General features: G+C 36.5%; 1 protein-coding gene across 5 annotated transcripts in view; it reads right to left on the bottom strand.

The window, feature by feature from the left end:
- The window catches only part of Xrcc4 (X-ray repair cross complementing 4), a 186,769-nt gene that overhangs the window by 19,376 nt on the left and 145,679 nt on the right, over nt 1-21,714 (bottom strand). The gene's annotated exons all lie outside the window — the stretch shown is intronic.

Here is a 21,714-nt window from a genome sequence, read left to right as displayed (position 1 = left end):
TGTGTAACTTTTTTTATTAATTCAATGTGATTATCTACAGATTCTTTCAGATTTCCTATGAAGGCATATATCAGCCATGAATATTAAAATTTTTCTCTTATTCAGACTTACATGTTTATTTGTGCTTTACATGTACTAGCTGGTATTTCTAATATAAATTGAAGGAGTAACTGAGGGTGTCATTATATATAAACATGTTTCTATTTTGTTTGGTTCATTCTGGGGCATATAAGAAAGTTCTTAATAATCTGATCCTATAAAGAAAAAAGTATATACAAATGATGAATTACAAAACCTTTCACACATTAGTTTATTTTATCATGTACCTTTCTCTCTCTTATAATTATTTTTTTCCTACCTGAAATACACCAGCCTTTGATGTACATCTATCAGCTTTACTGAAATTTAGTTGATAATGAAAATTATATATATTTAGGGTATACAAATTTATGTTTTGATATTGAATTAAATGCCATAATTAACCTAGACAATATACCTAAGACCTCAAGGAGTTGTTTTTGTGTGGGGAGAACACTAATCTCTACCCTATCTTAGCAAATTTCTAGACATAGTATAATGTTAAATAATCATGTTATTGTCCATAAGACACCTAGACCTCATTCATAATGAAACTTTGTCCCCTCTAACCTACCATTCTTCCAATTCACCTTCCTCCCCTCACTTTTAGTGTTTTAAAATGAATTTCTAGAGTAAACTTGCTTTTATCACTTGAAAGTTTTCAACAATGTTCTAGAATAATACTGGGTTGTGATTTTCTGTGTGTAACCCCCACACTTGTCTGTTTCTGGAATCCCTGTTATGTTTGTTTTATAGAATGAATTTGTAATGTTGGTCATTTACAATGTTCTGGAAAAGTTTGACAATACTGAGATAATTTATTACTTGGAAAATGTGGGTTTCCTCAAAAGACATTTATGTTTATTTCTATTGACACCAATAAGTGCCCCTTAGGGGACTCAGGGCTCTGATGTAGTCTTCCACTCGAGTGCCCAATCAGCATCTCTAAGATGCCCTATTTGACAGTGTATTTTTCAGACCAAAGCACCTATTTTGACTTTACTTTGTTGTAAACTTAGATTTTCTGTAGTTTTATGTTTTATTTTGTTTATATAAAAAACTATTTGCTTATCATTTATGTAGAAATTAGGTCTTAGTAGATAGCCATTCAAAATGTTAATTTTGACAGAAACAATTTAGAATTACTTAATATAAGTGTTGTGTGTGAGTATATGAGTATATATGCAGGTGACCCCAGAGGCTTGAAGAGAATATGGGGTCCTCTCAAGCGTGAGTTATAGGCAGTTTTGATCTTTTCAGATGCTGGGACCTGAACATCAATCCTCTCCAAAAATAGCATGGACTCTTTAGTGTTGAAAAATATCTCCAGCCCTAGACTCAGCACTTTTAATGTAATAAGATTCATAGAAAAGAATGAAGTTTCAAATGAGATAAATCATCTTGAATTTGTCATTTGTTGATAATATGATCAGAAAAATCAGAACTTTGCCTTTTTCAATTGAGGATACCAAAATCAAACTGTACAAAGTCTCCTCTAAGTTGAGAGTAAAATACAGCTGACACCTACTAAGTCCCATAGGCCAGATCATGCTTTACTTACTCTCAGTATTAATTGACCTAACCTTTTCATCAGTACCAGGAAGCAGTCCTGATAGCATTGTCATAACAATGCTAAAATGGAGAAGATGCTGGTATTTCCTCAAGTCTATAAAATGGTAAATAGAGGAAATAGAATTCAATCTTAGATGTGAAATACTAGTGCCAGATGTCAGGCTGAAACTTACAGCATTTGTTCATTTAACTAATTTAAAACATTTCCAGCAGTAACTGGTACACAGCAGAACTTTGTTATAATAATGACTTGATTAGTAAAATGTACAATCCTAATGCATAAACAAATATGGCATGCTCACATGGACTTCTGTTCCAAAGAGCACTGAAATGCTGATACAATTCCCTATGGAATGAGTTCAAATGGGCTGTACTACATGAAAGAAGTCATACTAAGGAGGACTACGTAGTTATGATTTTATGTAACATTCTGGAAAAGGCAGAATCACTGTTATAGAAATCAGGCCAGTGGTTGCCAGGGATGGGGATCAGGAGAGGACTGAGTGACTACACACGAGCATGTGGGAAATGGATGTGGTGATGGAAAGTCTCCTGTCTAACTGTTAAGGTGCTACAGCCCATAAAACTACACACCTAAGAAGCTCAAGCTTCCTTTATATTAATTATACCTTGGATAGACAAAGTAAAGAAGAGCGTTTTCAAGCAATTTGATATCCATAATGAGCCTGATTAACATGCAGATTTATGCCACCAATGATTTTAATAATATGTTGACATAAAAAACAGCATATTGTTAATTGTGAAGTACATTCCCATGAAACAGCAGTAGGGGTTCCTTAACAACTCTCTGAAAATGGAGAAAAGCAATTTCAAAGGGGAAGGGCTGTAATTACTGTCAAATTATCTGGGACACTCAATATGCATCTTTAGGTTTTCTATTATTTTTACACTGTAAACGAATCAAATTAAAAGCTGCTTACTCCTAAGAACTAGTTTCATGAACATAAAAAAAAGCAACCCTACAGAACTAAAAGGTCATGTCAAAATTACATCTGTCAAAGCAAAATATCAAGAAGAGCACTTTACTGCAGTTCAAAATGAAAGAGTGGAAATTGTGATGAAATACAATATACAGATCACCAGTGGAAATTCCCTACATGTGAAATGGCTTGTTAGGAAGATGTGAGAAAGGAAGACAAATTCTAACACAGGGATAATCAAAGTGGAGGCTTTGGAGAACAGCTTGTAGGAATAAGAGACTCAAGCTGACAGTGAGCAAGGCCATAGCTCCTAAAATCACAGTCCTAGGTTCACTGCATGAGGGAGATGCTGACTGTGGGTTACAACAGAAAGAATCACTTGTAGGGAGCCCACTTCACTTGTGAAAGCAGATGACAGCAGGGGAGGGCTGGTCCTACAAGATCAGCTATCTTATGAGTCTTTGATAATTCTATCTGTAAATTATTTTTATGCTGCTCCTATGGAACAGACTTTTTTCTTCTTTTGTTTTGTTTTATTGAGACAGGGTTTCTTTGTGTAGCTTTGGAGCCTATCCTGGCACTTGCTCTGTAGATCAGGCTGGCTTCGAACTCGTAGAGATTCACCTGTTTCTATCTCCCAAGTGCTGGGAATAAAAATGTGAGCCACCGACGCCGGGCCTCTGGAACAGACACTATTAAAAAATTTAGATGGTAACAACAAATACACCGACTATCAAAATCTTTACTATCACCAAGATATGATGGTTCATACCTCTAATCCTGAGGCAGGAGGATTGCAGTGAGTCTGAGGCAGGCATAAGTTACAGAGTAAATCCCATTAACCCTGGGGTACAGAGTATGACCTGTCTTCTAAAATCAACATATCCCACATCCCTAGGATGACTATCCAAAATGAAAGAGGCCACAACCTTTATCCCTAATCCATCTTGGGAAGAAACAAAGTCACTCATAGGAGGAATCCATTGGCATCAACACATGGAGTTCAAGTGCATATTTGTCCTTCTAAATAAATATTGTATTTCCCACCTCCCAGATACTAACATTTATGATTACTGCAAAAATCAATTTTATCTAATGTACTAAGAAAAATATTGATGAGTGCATTCTAGCCCCCGCCCCCTGCCATATCTTTACTAAATTTTTTTTTTATTTAAGAGCTGGAGAGCAAACCCAGGGCTCTGCACTTGTTAGGCAAGGATTCTACAAGTGACCTAAACCTCCAATCTCTCCAAAGAAACAAACACTAAGTATATTTAAACTGTTGCCTGAGTTGAACTATTATGTCTGTAAATCTGAACTGGCTTATTAGCTCATTAAGCTAGTATATTTAATGTATATTAGTTTTATTATAGCCTGGATGGTGAGGTCAAAAATTTTTTGTCTAGTGGAGATTTGCAGAGTAAATAGTTTAAGGATGGTTCATGATTCTGGGCTTAGGGTGGTATGGATTGAATTAAGATAGAGACAAGTTATCCCATTAAAAATTAAAATAGCCTATGGTATATCTGACTAAAAAACTTGGAAAACTAATAGAAATGTATACAGCTGTTTAAATAAAAAGTAACAAAATACTTGGACACTTAACTTTGAAACTAAATGTTAAAGTATATTTTAGGATAGTTATAAGAATCTTATTTTACAACAAGATGAGATTTTAAAATATGTAAGTTTATTTTTCAATAAGTAAATATTAGCATATGTATTCCTCCTACAGGTGAGTATACAAAGAATATATTTTAGAATTTATAGGATTCCTATGAGTAGTAGAGATTGCAAAATATTTAAGCAAATATTGGCATATATGTTTTTCATACAGTGAGTATATGAGACTTTTAAAGAAATCCCAAGCAGTATATACCAAGGGGGGAAAGGGGAGGATCCTCACAGAGAAATGAGAGGTGGAACTTCTCACTCTGCACTAATAAAATAGTGGTGCATATAAATAAAATATTTAAAGAATTTTATCAATAAGAGAGTTCTCTTAGACAGCTCATAAAAGCAAGCAAGCAAACAAAGAAGCCAACAGGAAACAGCCATCTGTCTCCATGAATTATATCTCCTCTGCAGTTCTGTGCTCATTTGCATTAATAGCCAACTTATTTAGCCTGTGATGGAAGCAATTATCCCCAAAAGCCCTCTGCCAGAATAAAACATGAAGGGAGGCCTCCCTGATGGGCTGAGCTTGCAAACCCGTGTGTAACTAGGATGTAGACACAGCTTAGTTCACTAAATGTTTGGGCTGTTAGCCAGGGAGGCCTGGGATACACTTGTGTGCTCCAAGGCTTTTAGGTGAGCTGGTCATTTTAGAATGAGACCAAATGCTGGGCTTCCACAGGACACCTGCTACATAGGGATAAATTATCACTTTTAATGCTTATTTTCTAGTAGTTTGGGAAATGCTAGTGTTTGGCTCCTTTCCCTACAAAACTGAAAAGTTGGATAAAGTCTAGTGCTATGATGTGGGAATGAGTTTTGCAGATTTATTGACTGGCTAACTCCTTTTCTTAGCTCTTGGTACAGAGAGAATATCACCCACTGCCTTTTTCCTTCCTTTGTTATCATTGGATCAAATGTAATTGTCATTTATATAATTTACTTGTCTTTTCCTCTTTGTTTTCATAGCCAGAACACTAAAGTCTTCACTGCATAGTCCATCTTCATTTTTCTTTATAGTCATTTCTCACCTATCCTCTAAATTGCTAATATTCATATTGAAGGCACACATATTTCACACCTCACTTGAGTGCTGTGTGACATGACAAACAGCAATACATCAGATTTTTCCAGTTATCTTTGCTACTACTTTGATAAAAGAACACAGGGAAGTGACTTCTTCTTGCAGTTCACTCTGTGAAAAATTACCAGGCAAAAATTCACAGTGAATAAAGTGAGAAACGAGAAATACTTTTATTAGCACCATTGCCAAAATTTTATTAGGATTTCAGAGTTTGGTGATGTTCATAGGCAGAAAAACAATGTCTTGATTCCTTTGACTGATTAAAATATAACAAGATGCTTACTTGACAGTATGTGAACCAGCATCTCTAACATCCTAGGAAACTGTCAACAACATGAAATGATGGTCCTTTCTTTGGTAACACTGGAATGTTCCTTTTACCACATGTTACTACTCAAACAGCTCATACTATTGAGGGATATGACTAAAGCTTAAAAATCAATTAATATTGTTTAGGTCTTAAATTTTTTCTTACTTAAGATAAACATGGAAGATGTTGCTTTGTAGTATAAACCTAACCAGACTCAGTTTTAATTCTGCAATGTCTCTTGCTTGCATAGAAAACTCTTACTTTTGCTATGAGATAAGTTTAGATTTTCTAGGTAACTTCAGATAACTAAGGCTACTAGAATTAAAGTTTATAGTCCTGTTCTTTGTTTTTATTTCCCATGTCTCACTCACACACTCATTTCACTAAAGTTGTTAGTATTAGTATCTGTGCCTGTCATTAAAGTCATTATATTTGATTTTATGAATATTGTAGAAAACTAGCAAAAATTCAGTGGTTTAAAACAACATGTGTTTACTATCTTATAGTACTGTATTCCAAAAATCTAAAACTCTTATTCTTGAACGAAATAAAATTGTCATCTGAAGAGGCTGTGTTCTATGTCTACAAGGAGACAACATGTACCTTCTAGCTTTGGGCTTATGGGATTGTGTCATTCCTTGGCTTGGAGTTTCACCACTGCAGATTCTGTTCACTAATTACACTGATATTTTATTCCCTGTCTTTGTATTATGTCTCTCTTTTCCTACCATAAGGACTTATGTCATTGCATTTGGCCCACACTGAGATTCCAATATAGTTCCAGGAAAATCTCAAAATCCATAATTTGACCACAGCTTCAAAGTCTCTGTCATATATAGCAAGATCCTTCTACTCAAGATGAATGAGATTTCCTTTTGTACTGGACCTTCAGTCCTTAGATTATATAGCAAAGGGTAGATGCCATATAATTATCAAACAAATGTAACCAAAATTACTCTGAAGCTTAAAAAGTAAAACCGAGGTTTATAGAGGCAAAATCACAGAAGATTATGGGCCTACAGTATTTATCAGAAAGTAGCAAGTGAGAAATACTGATTACAGGCTTTTATCATGTGTGTAAAAGATGTGTGTGTGTGTGTGTGTGTGCGTGTGTGTGATATAGTTTGAATGATGTATGTGTGTGATATGCATCGGACATATGTATACCATGGTACATATGTAAAGCCATCAGATAATTACGTTGATTCAGTTCTCTCCTTTGGTTTTTAAGCGGGTTCTAGGGATTGAAATTCATTGTTGGGGTTCTGCAGCAAGAGCCTTTACAGTTGAGCTATCTTTCTGGTCCCAGAGTTTTATAGATCACTTTTATATATGTCTCTCTGTTTTTGTTTTTTTCAGTACTGGGAATTAAACCTAAGGCTTTGCAAACTCACTCAGGTTGAGCAGTAAATTTTTTGATGTACTTTATGTGTCATTACAAAATTTCTGATGAAACATGTGGTAAATTTTGAAATTGTGAAAAATGAAGTGAAACTAGTATCTGTACTACAGTCATTAATAGTACCCATTAAAATCCATTATCATCCATACATACCATTTATATTGAAATTTCAGTAGCTATCACTGCTTTGTTTTATTCTGAATATAGACAATCTAGAGTATAACATAAAAGTTGGAATATTTTCTTATGCAATAAGCAATCTTCTTTCAGTATGCTGTGATTAACTCAAAGTGATATCAGAACATACCATATTATCTTTGTCCCTCTTTTAGAGTTAAGGTTCTTATTTATTTGAGAAGCACAATTTTTCAAAGTGATTCATGCCATATACTATGATTATGATATTTAAAGGGACATATATTAAGTTGACATTTGCTAAAGGAAAAGTATACAATATTTGATAATAAAAAGCATGTATGTGGAAGAAAAGTGATCAAGTAATATTAATGGAGAATGTTTTATTTAAGATTATGTTCTTTGTTGGTCATAATGCATCTAGAAATTTTTTACTCAAAAACTTTTTACTATCAGCAATAAATTATACATACAAATTATTGACTTTATGTAACATATATTATGTAAAAGCTACATCACATAAATTAGAACATAATATTTTAGAAGTTGATATGGTCAGAGAAGAAAACAGTTAAAGGTAAGAAACCTAGTCCTTGGGATGAATAGGTTACAATCTTACTATGGCGCATGGTGGTTTCATGGAGAGCATGACGTGGGGGCTAAGATAGGAAAAGGGGATAGTTAGTGTCCACCATAAGAGTACGAAGGATGAGGAATGCTTGAGGCAAAGCAGGCCTACAGGTGATCTGGTTGAAGAACAAGCGCAGAGAGCTGTAGGTAAGCAGAGTAAGCAGGGGGAGAGGAGTCTGAGGTATGTTCTGAATGCTATGCGGGGCATACAGGAACAATAGGAAAACAAGGAAAAAGAAGAAACACAAATATCCTGTGGTGTCGGAAATCTATATAAGATCCATTGCTATCATGAGTTTTCAATGTTTTGTGTATTAAAATATCTCAGGGGACAAGGTCAGCACCCTGAGTAGTCCCTGACCCCACTCAGGCATATTTACGCCTAATCTTCAGTGGAAAGAACACTTTCATAAAGACTACAGAAGCAGGAAAGGATCAGTGGAAAGCACCTTTTACTTCTCATTTAGTACTTCCTGAATTGTGGGTTCCTAAAACTGCCTTTATTATCTGTACTTTAAACACACAAGAAGAAGAGTCTTGTATATGACATCAGCCTGGTCTCCTTGCAGGCAACTATGTGGGTCCCACTTATTTTTAGGGTAGCAGTAAATATTCATGTGTAAAGGATGTTTGCAGATGGACTGACAGTCCTTTGGGTATATGTTCAGAAGTGTTACAGCTGGGTCATGAGGTAGTCAACTTGTAGACTTTTTTAAGTTTATTTTTTTTTATTTCATGTGAATGTTTATTTTGCATGCATGCATGATTGGATATCATATATACCCAGGGCCCATGGAGACAAGACAAGGGTGTCTATCTCCTAATTTTGGAGTTCTAGACAGCTGTGTATTATACTGTCACTTGGGTGCTGGGGATGGAATCCAGGGTCTCAGAAAGAGGCATCAGTGCTCTCAACTGCTGAGCCATCTCTCCAGTCTCTGTTTTTAGTTTTTAAAGAAGTGTTCATACTGATTTTCACAGTGGTTGCACAGTTTAATTCCCACCATCAGTTAATAAGTATTTCTTTTTTCCTATATACTTGCAAATATTTGTTCTCTTCTTGATGTCAGCCATTCTGATTAGGGTGAGGTGGAGTTCCAAAATACCTCATGCTTTTTCAAATAGTTATAATCCCTTTATGTTACTTGTTTTGAATATTGTCTGTGCAGTTCAATAACATATTTATTCACTGGAGGATTTGAAGATACGTTCTTTAGTGTTGAATTTTTGTAGTCTTTTATATATTGTGGACTTAAAAAGGCTGTTTGTTGGTTTGTTTTTCTGGGTCATTCATTCCATTCTGTTAGTCTGTGAGTGTTTATGGTATTACTATGCTGTCTTTGCCATTATGATAGTTTCTGTATGTTAAGAAGCAATTGTGGAGAGATGATGGATTGTCTATATGTCCTCATGGCCATTCACAGATTCTCAGGCTGTCATGTAGAGTGACTTCCTAGCTTAGACTACAGCTTCTCATGTTCTACTGGCAGATGAAATGGATCACTTCTATAGCAATTAGATCCTAGTCCATTCTTCCCCATGATTATGGAGTTTAATTCCTAATGTCTATTAGGATGCAATGGATAAATGACCACAAAATTGAGTATTCATATATAGAAAATGCTACCATACAGTTCTAAAATGACTCACACACACTTAAAATCAATGTGATGACAGGATTACACTTTAAACAGTCATTTTCTGGGCTAATTAGTTTCCATGAATTTTCCATGGTGTAAGGTTTTAATGCTTACATTGCTTTTCTCAAGCCACCTCTCTAAATATTCAAAGTCAACAGCTCAGCATCTTTTGTTCCCTCCTATCATATGGGCTCTTTTTCATTCATCTGAAATTTCCTTCTCCTCCCTCTAATACAGACACATTTATAACTCATATAGAGTCATCTTGATGCCCTTCACCATGGGTTCCGTGAGTTATTAATGCTTAAAATCTAGTTTGTCCTATAAGGTAACAAGTTCCAAGGACTGTCACGTTGACCTTTACAAACCACTCTCGTCTCCACACTTTCACATGTTGTCACAGAAAGTCACATTTTCACAGATTTCAGACAACTGGATTTTGGCCTTTTTTTTTTGAGGGACAGTAGGAATCATGACTTTTTATGATGTGGAAAATTACAAAGGTACACAGAACAAGTGTGAATGTATAAGCATTGTCCGAGGGAAAGTTTCCTTTGCTTTCCTAAATCAGACCTATCCTTCCTATTCAGCTCCTACTGGTACATCCGGCCTGGAGAGTAAAAAACTTCCAGAAGAAATCCTGATTTGGCCCCCATAGCCGTGCCCTGTGGGGCTGTCTCCCCTCCTCTCTTCCCACTGCCAATCTAACAGATGCTCTCCTGCTCCTGAAAGTCTCCAATATGACTTCAGCTTTAAGGATTTAGGGGATCTTATGGTCTACTTCTTTTATCACCATAACATTTATACATGATTTTACCTTTCATTTGGAGGGGCTACATATTTCAGAGTATAAGAAATAATGCAGCAAGTCTTTTTGTAAACCCAGTATTTTATTGCTGAACTAAAAATTCAGTTTTCTTTTTTATTTTAAATGTGTGACTATTATAAAGTTGGTACTTCCATACCTTTGCATAAAAGTGAAGCACAAATTTTATTATTCAGTGTTAACTCTAAGCTATTTGATTATAATATATAAACTTTTTTAGAACGTCTATGGCTCTATTAGGCCAATCTTCTACAGAGTATGCACGCAGTATATACATATACACATAAATGCTTCTTGGATTTCATAGTAGTTAGAATTCTTTCTCACCCTTACTATTATAACCCACATTTCAGATATAAATTAACCTGATTCCTGGTCCTTACATACATTTTTTCCCCATTTCCATGTTCTGAATCTTTCATTAGATCTTTTTGCCTGACCTATAACATTTCCAAACAAAGCAATGAACCATTTGATTAAACTTCCTGATATCCCCAGTCTATGACACGCAGCTTACGACTTTCTTAAAACAAAAAAATGTACTCTTGACAATTTTTTAAGTGTGAGTCCTACTTTGTCTTAAAAGTGTTTTCTATTATTACTTATCCTATTGCTAAATTATATGGAAAGATATATAAGAAAGCTAGGTAACCCTCAGTGTTGAATACAGTGTCAAAGCTGTCAAATCTGCTTACAGGATGGTCATAAATAGAATATTCCCATATTCTGCATTTATTCCCACTCAAAGATGCATAGTCACTGTTTAGACATTAGAACAAATAACTAAAATTACTGGCTTGAAATAATGAAATTAAAGTCCCCTTAGAATTCTTGGAGCCTTCTAGTATTCTTCCATTGAGTACATCAGACTAAAGTACTACAGGAAAAACTAAATTTCTTTTCATCATTTGGCCAGAATTATCCTGCACTGTGTAATAGAAGAGAGGAAAAATAAGTTAAATCTCTTCTTTCCAAGCAAAGACACTGAAAGCCAAATGCAAATTATCCCTGAATCCTTACTCCCATAGACAAAAAGGGTGATCAAAGAGTTGAGTGCTGATATATCTTATAGTTATGACATTTCCCTTTCTCTGTCTCCTCATTTCCCTTTTCTATTCTGTTCTATGTTCTGGCTTATTGTGGGCTCCATGAAGAAAAGAAACCCCAAAAGGATGACTCAGAATTTCCAGCATCTCTAATTCTCATGCTTGCCAGGCTGCAGCACTTCACCATGGTCGGATCCTGTTGCCTAATCAGCCTCTCGCTGGAGTCAGGGTGGGAGAGTGTGCGGCTTTGCTCACGTCACCCACTTTCCATCAGCGCCATGTACTCCTGACTCATTTTGAGAAGTCATAAATCCTGCAAACTACCAAGCCACAAGGGGTGAACACTGTAATACAATTTCTTTGGTACCAATATTTCCTTTTGATTAGCAAAGTATTCCTACTTATCTATAACTGATAATAATTTGATATTTTAAAAATCGTCCTTAAGAGGACACAACTGTAACAGATTTACCAATCATTTGATGTTTTTTATTAAGTTTAGCCCTGTGTTGAAATGTGACTAGATTGCCTAATATGGGAAATTAATAATGATTTTGATCTCATGAACTGAAGTCTTTTTTTTTTCATGTTTGAAGTTAGATGAACATACAAGTATTTAATCATGAAAAAACTTTAATATGATGAAAAGTTCTAGTTTTCAATAGCTACTAATTTTTCGTACTTGTTGAAGCTTATGAATATTCATTTCCATTTGGAAATCAGTATGGAGATTCCTCAGAAAAATGGGAATCAGTCTACCACAAGATCCAGCAATTCTACTCTTATACCCAAAGGATGCACATCCATATAATAAGGACACCTTGAATTATGTTGTTTGTAATAGCCAGAACCTGGAAGCAACCTAGATGCCCCTCAACTGAAGAGTGGATAGAGAAAATGTGGTACATTTACACAATGAAGTACTATTCAGCAGAAAAACCAATGGAATCTTGAAATTTGCAGGCAAATGGATGGCACTAGAAGAAACCATCCTGAGTGAGGTAACCCAGTCACAAAAAGACAAACACTTCATCCAGTGATTGATGGAAGCAGAGGCAGACACCCACAGCTAAACACTGAAGTGAACTCCTGGAACCCAGTGACAGAGAGGGAGGAGTGATGAGCAAAGGGGTCAAGACCAGGCTGATGAAACCCACAGGAACAGCTGACCTGAATAAAGGGGAGCCTGATGGCTGAAGTCCTTCTGTGTAGATATAAATAAAGCACTGTTGCCCAATAGGGAAGCAAGATAGATGGGACTAGGAGTCAAGGAGGATTCTGGGAAAGGTAGTCAAGGAGGGCATCCTCGGAAAGATAAGTCCTTATAGAAAGATATATTAGTAGTTATGGGTTAATACTTAAGCCAGAACTTACCAATGAGAAGCCCTGGGCATTGGCTGACAGCATTGTAACTAATAGTCTCTGTGTGTTATTTTGGGGGCTGAAGCAACAATGGACCCCAACGGGAATCCCACAACAGGAGCCTTTGGACCCCAGACTGATGACTGAGAGGCCAGCATGGGACTGATCCAGACCCCCTGAACGTGGGTGTCAGTGAGGAGGCCTCAGCAATTTATGGGGACTCGGGTAGTAGATCGACATTTATCCCTGGCATACAAGTGGACTTTGGGAGCCCATTATACTTGCTGTCTCAGCCTGGACACATGGGGTAGCGTCTAGGCCTTGCCCAGGATGATATAAAAAAATTTTGGCCTCACCAACCCTGGGGAGTAGAGGGGAGACAGGGTGGGGGGGTTGGGGGCTTGGTGGTGGGTGAGGGAGGAGGGGATGGGGAGGGAGCTGGGATTGACATGTGAAACAAACTTGTTTCTAATTTAAATAAAAAAAGAATATTTTGGCGAGGCCATATAGCCCTCCTTTCTCACCTTCAAATTCATGTCCCCTCTTTTAAATTGTTTTTACACACACACACACACACACACACACACACACACACACACACACATATAAGTTTGTATATTTGGAAATACACATATTAATATAAATATGCATTGGAATATATGTTTATATTCCAAACATACCCTGCTCAGTCTGTATAATGTTGCTAGTATGTATGGGTGATTTCCTGATATTCTTGATGATTTTTTTTTTTACTCTTCATCTTATGATATCTTCCTTCCCTCTTCCTAGATAGCACTGTCGTTTGCACATTTCCCAGATCAGAGACTTACTTGTAGCCTGCTTTTCCCCTCTTTTTTGATCCCCAACACTCTACTCTGCCAATGGCCCCTTCTTACTTTCCTGACTACTGCAGTTAATCCAGGATATGTGCTCAGATCTGAAGGTTTGTGGGGAAAAGTCTCTGCTGAGAGAGAATATGCCATGCTTGTCTTTCTGTACCTAGTTTACTTCATTCAACATTCTAGTTCCAGCCAGTTACTTGTCAGTTCATTCACTTCGCTTTATAGCTGAAGAGTATTCCACAGAGTATATGTATCACATTTTCATTATCTATTTGTTATATGCACTAGCTATACTCCAAATAATGACAAAAGGGGTCGTGACCTTGGAAAAGAGGGGGGGCTATATGGGAAGGTTTGGAGGGAGGAAAGGGAAGGAGGGCATGATGTAATTGTACTCTAATATCAAATTATTTTTAAAAATCAGAAATAAGTTTTAAAAATCAGCAAAATATCTTACCAAAAGTAAAATGTAAAGGTAAAACAAAACAAAACTCCAATTGTTTTTGTTTTGTGAGTGTGTTTTTGTATGTGTATTTTAAGCATCTCCCAAATAAAACTATCAGAATGCAAAAAAATTGGATTGTGTACACACGTTGCACACACTATTATTTCATTAATAGCACTTAAAACTGCAATTAATAAGGAAATTGTTCAGCAAAATTCCACACAAAGTTTGTATCCTAGAAAGAAAACCTCCCTTTCCAGGGTCTTTCATCTTCTCCATCTCCTTCTCTGTCTCTGAGGACGTTTACTGAAAGTAAGGAACTGTCTTTTAAATTTACATGAAGTTTTGAAGCATGATAGACAAAGACAAAGCCTAAAGTTCCAGCAAATGGGGGTACTAATGGACTTTCCTCCTAAATGATAGGGCAGGTTTGTAATTTCACTTTAGCTACCATCCTACCCTTGGTTATATTTGAAGATAAAATTCATAGCATATGTGGTTAACAATATACCCTTTAAAATATACCAATACAAATAATTTTCCCAAGTAGCAGAAAAAAGTATAGAAGACAGCTTGACAACAGAATTTCAAGACTTTCTAAGAAAATGAGTACCATGTACACAGTGGTTCCTTTGGCCTTAGGTAACATACACATGGAAATAAGAGAAACAACAACAACAGTGTTTGCTCAAATGTGGCAACTAACGATAATAAAATAATCATTATTTATTATAGTCACAGAAATAATTTGGTACATCAAAGCCTATTTATAGACTCCCAGCTGATTTTCTGATACATGTATGGGTTATTTAACATTGTGGTGAAAACATTAAAATGAAAACCTTCTATTGGGTTTCTGAAAGTAACAGTGCATCATTGTTTAAATGTGCACACCAGAAAACCTTTCCCAATAAATAATTCTGTGCTGTCTGAAGGAGTGGAAGGTGCTTGACTGGCTTTATATCATGAAAACCTAAGACATTATGTTTGATTTTAGAGCCAGTAAAGAAGAGAAACAACTCATTCCCTTCAAATCAGGAAAAGATAAAATCTATCAGAATTAAGAAAAACAAAATGTAAGTTTCTGTAAAGGTAAAGAAAAAAAAGGTTAGGACTGGAATCCACATAACCCTAACAAAAGTCAGTTTGTGTCCACATTAACACCACATAAAACAGTGCTGTTAGGAATAATCAGAGCTACCTCTGCTCTTCAGGAAAACTCGTTATCTACAGGACTGCTTCAGACTGAGCACTGTGAAGACCCAGGCACATTTATTGACAACAGGGATTTTAACACACCACTGAACAGAAGAAAATGAACTTTAGCTAGGAGAATATATATAACAAGATTTAAAATATGACCAACTAAAACATGGCAGACATATTTCCCCAGTATTGTAGAACATCTGTAGTGTTAACTCACAGTTTTCAGAAAATTTCCAAGTTCAAATTCACACAATATCAACCAAATTCTTCCTGTTCCTAAGTCATTCTCCTTTCTAACTTCATTCTCCTAAACTTCAAAGGGCAATGAGGTACTGGAATGCTTGCACTATGGGAGACACGGGGCAAAACATGAGAGTTAGTGCCTTGCACTAATAGGAAAAGCTTTCATTCAGCCTGAGCGAATTCAAAGATGAAATGGCATGCTGTAGAATGGTAATTTTGGTAAGAAGTAAAGACTACCATAGAAAATGGAAATATAAAAGCAGGCAGACGTATCACAAGTAAATGATCATAAACAGGATGGGAAATAAAACTGCTTCCCAGATTGAATGGATATACCTTCACAGATATAGTCTCACTCAGAAGTAATGTAATAACTCAGTCCCAAAGAAAACCAATCACAGCTAGGCTTACTAAATATGTGGATATTAGTGTAAAACCCTTGGGTAAACAAGAATACTATAGGATATAGTTTTAAATTACTTAAAAACAGACACTTAAAAGCTGGTCAATAAGGTAAAGATCATTATAACTTAAGAAAAAGAAAATAAATCTTAGTATCATTTGACTACACATACAGCTCTACACATATGTATACACATGTACATGAGACATTTAATCTGAAAGTATTCTACAGTCTCACTCTTTAGTACTGCCAATATATAAAATATATTAGTGTTAGATATGCTTGTTTACAACCAGCTCTAAAAAGCAAAAATATATTTCTGTGAACTGAAATGAATAATTATTTAAATTTGCTATGTATTACATGAGAATGCACATACACATAGACACACATACACTTAGAAAATTTAAGCAAGCAAACTTCTTAAGCACTGAGATTTAAGGAAATACAGTTTGTAAATGCCGGAGTGGCAAATACCAAATCAAATAGCCTCCTAACTTGCCTTTGAGAGTTCCGAGAGCGTTCTATTCCTGCCACTTTCAATCACAAGAAAAACTGATTTTTACAATATAAATCAAATAGCACAACTACTTAAAACCTTGCCAAAGCCCCCTTAGACACAGTAAATAAAATATGAGCTTCTGAACTCAGGCATTTAGAGTCTGTGAGATATGGATACTTTTACTTCTCCATGCTAACACAGGGAGGGAGTGAGGGAGGGAAGAAGGGAGGGAAAGAGAGCCAGATGCCAGATATGACAACTGCTTGCCAGTCCCTATGTAGCCTTTGTACTTCATAGACTGTTTCACTTCAAAAGCATTCCTGTTTATTGCTTATATTCATCTTGGATAATACAAGAGTGCTTCCTGGTCACATTGTTATGTGAGTAGTTTCTATGATTCTCTGTCTTAATTTCTTCATTTGCTTCCCTCAACATCTGTCACAGCACACAAATTCACAATACTTACCAGTATATTCATAAGGTCTACCTTCCATCACATAGGCTTCTACGTGACCACAAAGCATGCCTCTTTTCCTCTGATACTATTTAACGTACAATTTAATGAAATGAGTTCAATGTAGATTATTGAACATGTCCATTTTCTGGGTAAGAATAGTAGGCTGGCATTAGAAAATATGTTCTGAGCTGGTGTCTGATATTTAATAACAAAGATTACATAGTCAGATAATCTCTCTGGGGATACATATGTCCCTTTTGAGAGGCCAAGGGACACAGCAGTTTTGAGAAGAAACTTCTATTTTTACTCAATCTGTTTTTCTCTAGTTGCACATTTTTATTCCTTTCTCCTTTGTTACATATTTATTAACCCCCATATATATTATAATTCAACATAATTTTTTTTCAGAAATGATATTCTACAGCTCCAGGGAAGAACTACTTGACTACCAGTTTTCTATTTATCTTTTCAATTTATTAAAAAAATTTTTGCCATGCTGTCACACAGAACTTAGAAATAAGTATTCTTGTTCTATAAAATAATGAACAGAGAAAATATGACAGCAAGAAGAAAAATATTACTACAGTGAAACAATTTCTTTGAACTTAGAATAAATCATTAATAATTTATGAATACATACATTTTGGTCTATAAATGGGTTTCTGTACTGTATATGGATATGTATGACTCATAAAACATTAAATTTTAATTTATCAACTTGCAATTTTCATAGAAAACAGTGCTAACTCTCAGAGCTTTGCTTGGTTGGGATATCAAGGCTGTGTTCTCTCCTTCTCTGCTGCTAAAAAGTATCAAACTTTCAATCCTGACAACACATGACTTTTTCTGCCTCATCCAGACCACAACAACCCTACTAACTTGTCTTTGAGAGTTCTTTTCTTGTCACTTTCAATCACATGTAGAAGAAAAACTGATTTTCTAACAATATAGATCAAATAACATAATCACTTAAAAAGCTTGCCAAGTCTTCACAGGCACATGGGGTACTCTAAAAGTTTCTTTAATAATTTTGGGGTAACTAATAAGATGACCAGGAATCTTACTCTTAGAAAGTTGTCAAAGTAGAACATGCTGCCACAGCAATTTTGACAAGCCACATTATCTGTTTGATAGCTATTGCTCCTAAAAGATTTTTGCTTAGCTGATTTAGCAGTTGTGCTGCGGGTCATGAGTGTACCTGGGAGTCTGTGACTTCTAATAGCACAGGATAATGAAGACAAATTTCTTCTGTTATAGGTCCTTGTTGATACTACTTCAAAATATCACATTGCATCTATATAAATGAAGCAATATCAAATCTTTCTTTTTGATCTACCTCACTATCTTTTAATTACATGTTTCCGCACAAAACACTTCCCCAGTGTTCTCCCTATGCACGTATAAGCTTGGGCATCTCCGATAATCAGCTGGAGTTCAAGTGTGTGGTTGCTTTCAGATGGTATTAAAGGTCAGCAACATTGTCTTCCTCATCTCCTAAGTTTGCTTTTGTTCCTGAGTCTACAAAATTTGATATTTACCTATTTATGATTAAAAGAAAAAGCTCAAAATAAAGCATTTGTGAACAGTTCCAAAAGAAATTCAAACACAGTTCAGAAGAATTAGACATCAATGCCATATACATATTTTTAAAACCAATCTTCAGTATCTGTATATTGATTATTTTTGTACTATTAATTTAAAGGCGTGTGGTGGTTTGAATGACACAGAGACATACAAAGGCTCACATTTGAATGAATGCCAGGTTCCTAGTTGGTGGACAATTCAGGGTAGGATTAGGAGGTGTGATCATGTTGTAGATTCAGGGAAGGATTAGGAGGTGTGATCATGTTGTAGATTCAGGAAAGGATTAAGAGGTGTGATCATGTTGTAGATTTAGGGTAGGATTAGGAGGTGTGATCATGTAGATTCAGGGAAGGATTAGGAGGTGTGATCATGTTGTAGATTTAGGAAAGGATTAGGAGGTGTGGTCATATTGGTAGATTCGGGGAAGGATTAGGAGGTGTGATCATATTGGTAGATTCGGGGAAGGATTAGGAGGTGTGATCATATTGGTAGATTTGGGGAAGGATTAGGAGGTGTGATCATGTTGTAGATTTAGGGAAGGATTAGGAGGTGTGATCATGTTGTAGATTTAGGGAAGGATTAGGAGGTGTGATCATGTTGTAGATTTAGGGAAGGATTAGGAGGTGTGGTCATGTTGTAGATTTAGGGAAGGATTAGGAGGTGTGATCATGTTGTAGATTTAGGGTAGGATTAGGAGGTGTGATCATGTAGATTTAGGGAAGGATTAGGAGGTGTGATCATGTTGGCAGATTTGGGGAAGGATTAGGAGGTGTGATCATGTTGGTAGATTCCGGGAAGGATTAGGAGGTGTGATCATGTGTAGATTTAGGGAAGGATTAGGAGGTGTGATCATGTTGGTAGATTCGGCGAAGGATTAGGAGGTGTGATCATGTTGGCAGATTCAGGGAAGGATTAGGAGGTGTGATCATGTTGTAGATTTAGGGAAGGATTAGGAGGTGTGGTCATGTTGTAGATTTAGGGAAGGATTAGGAGGTGTGATCATGTTGTAGATTTAGGGAAGGATTAGGTGTGATCATGTTGTAGATTTAGGGAAGGATTAGGAGGTGTGATCATGTTGTAGATTTAGGGAAGGATTAGGTGTGATCATGTTGTAGATTTAGGGAAGGATTAGGAGGTGTGATCATGTTGTAGATGTATGCCACTGCAGGTGGAATATGAGTTTTTAAAAGACCCATTCCAGGCCCAGGCCCAGGCCCGCCCCACCTCTCTAACTGTGGATAAGATGTGAGCTCACACTAGTGCTCCAGTCCCATGCCTGCCAGCCCAATGCGTCCCACAATGATGGTCACAGGCTAACCCTCTGAAACTGCAAGCAAGCCGGTAATTAAATACTTTCTTTTATAAGTTGACTTGGTCATGGTGTCTTGCCGCACTAATGGAAAAGTAATTAAGATAAGGACACCTTAAAAATACTCTTTAATACCATAAATGCTTATGTATTTATGACGTCTAATTTTTTTTAGATAACATGTTATAACAGGTGTAGAATAAGGGACTAGATGGAAGGTTTAGATCATACTAGAAAGGAGAAATAGACAGAATTTATGGATGGATAGTGATGGCTAGAATGGCAGGATTAAAATGGGGAGAACACAGGGGATTGAAGGAAGGAATATGGGGAGAAACAGTTAAAACTCAGGGCCAAGTGAGGGGTCATATGGAAATCTAATACAGTATGAGTTTCCTATAATATATACATATATGAAGGTGATCTAAATGGAATTGCCAAATAATGTGGGAGACAGTGCCCCTGCTGGGCATCTCTAGTCACCAAATAAGGCCTCTAATTCTAGAAATGGATTGCATCTAATTAATGTGCTGACCAAAGGAGCCCCATAGGAACTCCCAAACAACTTAGGTTACTGCTAAGATTGTTGGTTGCTCACCATAAACAGGAAAGCCCTGTTGCTTAAGACAGCATCTACATAAATCATTGATCATGGAGAAGTCGAACTGGTGTCTACCTAGAGCCTTCACCAGCTCCTGACTGGTATTTTCTGCAAGTTACCAAAGGAGAAAGGTAAACACCAGCCCAGCTAGCTACAAACTCTTCTATCAATAATGGTGATATACCTGGTAGATACGCTGTTGCAATAGAGGCACAACTTGTGGGAGTAACTTGTAAGTATCTGGTTTGACGTAAGGCCCATCTCATGAAATAAGACCCATCCCTGACACTACTCAGGTGCACCAGAACCTGAGAGCACACAGACCAGGGACCTAGGGAAAACACATTCTGCTTTTCTGTTAAAGGACTGTAGCAATAAAATGATTACTAATGGCATTCAGCTATACTCCCAGGTCAGTGTCTTTACCAGCCAGCATCAGAGACGCCTCTTCGTGAAGGAGATGGGAACAAATAAATACACCCATAGGAGGACAGAGTGCAGAGAGAAATGCCTTGAAGCACTCAGTCCCAAATGGGATGCCTCCATCAAAACCCTCCCCTCGGGGCTCACAGAACCCTGTAAATCAGGAGGCAGAAAGACTGTAAGAGGCAGGAGGGAAAGAAGACACAGGGAAACAAGGTCTTCGAAACACAGCTGGAACAAAACCCAAATGAATTTTCAGAGACTATGGCAGTATGCTCAGGGCATAAACAGGACTGGACCTGCTGAGAGGGAACATGGACATAAGTCTGCCTTCCTAATTTAGAAGCTATCTCCAATTAGTAAATACTCGCAAATGCAATGTTTTTTTTTCTGTGCAATGGAATCTCATTGGGTACAAAAACCACTCTTAAGGGTATGTAGCATGTCCACTTACTTAGTAGATGACCAACACTAACACAAAATATACTCAATGATATTTATGGATGTTCTTTGTTTTATAATGCTTTTCCCTTTTAATATTGTGGTTTCCAGTTTTGTGGTTTTTATTAGGCCTGTCTGTATTCCTGTGTCTATATGTGTTTCTTGAGCTTTTACTGAGCCTTCTTGGCTCATTTTCTTCTGTTTGTTTTGTACTAATCGGTTTTGTTTTTATTCTCTGATTTTATTATTTTATTATAATAATAATAGTTATAATCATTGAATTGCGTGTTTGCATCCTAATAAGATAAAGAAGTAAAGGATGCTGACTTGTGTGGCCAGGAAAGTAGAGAGAATTTTGGAGTAGTTGGGGGAGGAGAAACAATAAACAAAATATACTGTAATAAAAAAAACTATCTTCAATTAAAGAGTTAGTGTCATTGAGATTTTTGTGACAGGATTGCAAACCGGTTAGAAATAAGAAAGAGGTGTTCAATTACTAGAGACACAGAGTCTCCAGTGTGGTAGCCTGGGAATGAATCCCTGGAAAGAAGAGCTGAA

Source organism: Mesocricetus auratus, unplaced genomic scaffold, assembly GCF_017639785.1.
Source record: "Mesocricetus auratus isolate SY011 unplaced genomic scaffold, BCM_Maur_2.0 Super-Scaffold_100020, whole genome shotgun sequence".
In the NCBI taxonomy this organism is placed as follows: domain Eukaryota; kingdom Metazoa; phylum Chordata; class Mammalia; order Rodentia; family Cricetidae; genus Mesocricetus; species Mesocricetus auratus.
The sequence above is the reverse complement of the archived record's forward strand: the minus strand, read 5'-3'. Positions and strand labels throughout refer to the sequence as shown.